Source organism: Panthera tigris, chromosome C1 (assembly GCF_018350195.1).
Source record: "Panthera tigris isolate Pti1 chromosome C1, P.tigris_Pti1_mat1.1, whole genome shotgun sequence".
In the NCBI taxonomy this organism is placed as follows: domain Eukaryota; kingdom Metazoa; phylum Chordata; class Mammalia; order Carnivora; family Felidae; genus Panthera; species Panthera tigris.
Genome location: NC_056667.1, coordinates 203,907,610 through 203,910,051, shown reverse-complemented (window position 1 = coordinate 203,910,051; position 2,442 = coordinate 203,907,610). Strand labels below are relative to the sequence as shown.

General features: G+C 51.6%; 1 pseudogene; it reads right to left on the bottom strand.

Moving 5' to 3' along the window:
* Positions 1 to 733: 733 nt before the first annotated feature.
* On the bottom strand, positions 734 to 1,928 carry LOC102960542 (annotated as a pseudogene).
* Between the last annotated feature and the right edge of the window lie 514 nt (positions 1,929 to 2,442).

The window sequence follows — 2,442 nt, the reverse complement described above, 5'->3', positions numbered from 1 at the left end:
GGAATTGACCGACACAAACATGTCCGGCGGGCATTCACTACCTGTTTTCCGAGTGGGAATTTAAGTGAAGGAGCATCTGATACCCCCTGCTCCCCCTCACCAAATAACCGTGTCTTTAAAAAAAAAAAAAAATCCACAATTTTTTCTACCCTCTCTTTTTATTAGAGGTTTAGTTCAACTGATTAGTGTTTAGTGTTTATAATATCCAACTTCTCCCTCGGGGGGTGGCGTGGGGTGGGCTGAGAGCAAAACCAAAATACCCTAAAAAGAAAGCAGGCCCGTTTCTTTGCCCTTTCTAGAAACTTGACCTTTAAAACAGATCGCTTCTCTGCAAATACCTTTCCTATTTCACAAAAAAATGTACCCCCCTCCAAAAGTCCTGGCCTTCCCAACCTCCTAAATGATGAAATAGAATATACCCCCCAAGCTCCCGCCACTGTGGGTAGGAGAAGGTAGGAGTAACATTCTCCACCCTGCGCCAACAAGGAGTTCATTCATCACAACGAGGCACCTTTCCTCAAGAAGAAAGCAGGAGACATGGAAGCTTTCCCCCGAGTTGGCTAGCAGGGCTTGCAAGAGGAGGGATGCATGCAGGGTTTGAGATCCTACTGTCTTTAAATATAAAGAGTCCGATCACCAAGTGTAGAGGCGGAATGCATAGGTGGAGGTGAGTGGGGAGGACGCTTGCTGGCTAGGGGGTGGGTTGCACTGGAGAAGCACCCAGTCAGGAGCTGTCATGCAGGTTTCAAGGGAATGGAAGGGACCATTTGGGCAGAGGAGGGGAAGGTCCATTCTCCTCCTGAGGCACAGGACCAAGCCAGGCTTCCCCTGAGAATGGGTGGCAGAGGCGAGGCTCTACGGGCAGCTGGGTTTGTTTTGCTGGGATACGTTCTCTGAAAGTCTTTATATTCTTCTGGAGCAGGAAAGTCTTCCACTAGATGGGAAGAATACTTTGAATCAAAATCATCCAAGAAAGAACGACAGTGGCAATAGAATCGCTGTGGCCATTCCTCAGTGGTGGTGGCGGCGGAGGAGGCGGGGCTGGCCCAGCTGGCGTCCTCGAGGGAGGCGTGATGGGGGCTTGCCTCGGCTCAGGGGTTCTGACCCATGCATTCGGCATGGCAGTGGGGAAGGCGGAGCATCTCTGGAACCATTTAGGATCATGGGTGAGGGGGTGGGCGTGGTACTCCCTGACCGCGAGAGTCCTGGACTGGGGGAGGTAGCCGATTACTCTATAGCGAGGGAGAGGCCCTAGGTGGCCTCTGTGGCAGCTCAGGGACCGACCCCTTCCTTGGTGGGACTGGAGGGTCCACTGGGGACCCCAGGAGGCTGGCAGCGAGATGGGGGAGGAGAAGCCACACACTGGCCACGTGGTCCCATTCTGATAGTCACAGGGGACAGAGGTGGTTTTGACAGGGTTGGAGCAGGAGGTCCCTCTCGACCAGGGTGCAGCCTGCGTCCGGGTGTGGGAGGCATGGGTTTCTCTCTGTCCTAAGACTGGGGCTTTGTTGCGGTGCATGGGCAGAGGTGGAACAAGAGGAGCCCAAGAGCTGTGCTTCCTGCCTGTACTGCTGGTGGTATTAAGCTGAGAGAGGTCTAGTAATGAGGGTCCCTGCCTCCCGGACAATTCTGGGAGGGAGGCTCGGCTGCTGTCTGTATCATCTTGAACACATCCATTGGCTTGTGGACACCGGTGACCTTTGGGCAGCAGCTTGCAAACCGGGGACTTTGGGGCCAGCTCACCAGCCAGGTTCTCTGAAAGGTCCTTGGCTCCCGCAGGCCGGAGGTGCGGCACTCCTCCTAGAAAGACACCTCCCTCACGGTTCAGGGCAACTGCTCCAGAGCCAGAACCACCACTGTTTCCTTTGGGTTTCTCAAGGTTGGGAGTGAGCACTCTGTTAGTTAATGTTGGTCACCTTCTTCAGCCGTGTGTTTTATTTCAAGAAAGTTGTAGTTGAATTATGCTCACATGGAATCCTACGGTGGCTGTTCATTTTTGTGTGTATAAAAGTAGCTTCAAAGAATAGGCTACAGGTGTGGTTGAAGAGAACACCTTCCCTTTGATGTTAAACACCTCTGTCTTTATTTATTTAAAACAAGCCAACCTTAGGGGCGCCTGGGTGGCTCAGTCAGTTAAGCGCTGGACTCCAGCTCCAGTCTTGATCTCATGGTTCATGGGTTCGAGCCCCGCATAGGGCTCCGTCCTGACCCCTCAGAGCCTGAAGCCTGCTTAGGTTTCTGTGTCTCCTTCTCTCTCTACCCCTCCCCCACTTGTGCTCTGTCTCTCTCTCTCTCTCTCTCAAAAAAATAAATAAAATGTTAAAAAAAATCAAATAAAACAATCCAGCATTAGCTTGGATTAAGATTTTAAAATTAAGACACAGAGGAAAATTAGCTCCACTGTGCAATTGAGAGTTTTTTTCCCCCCATGCATAGATAGAG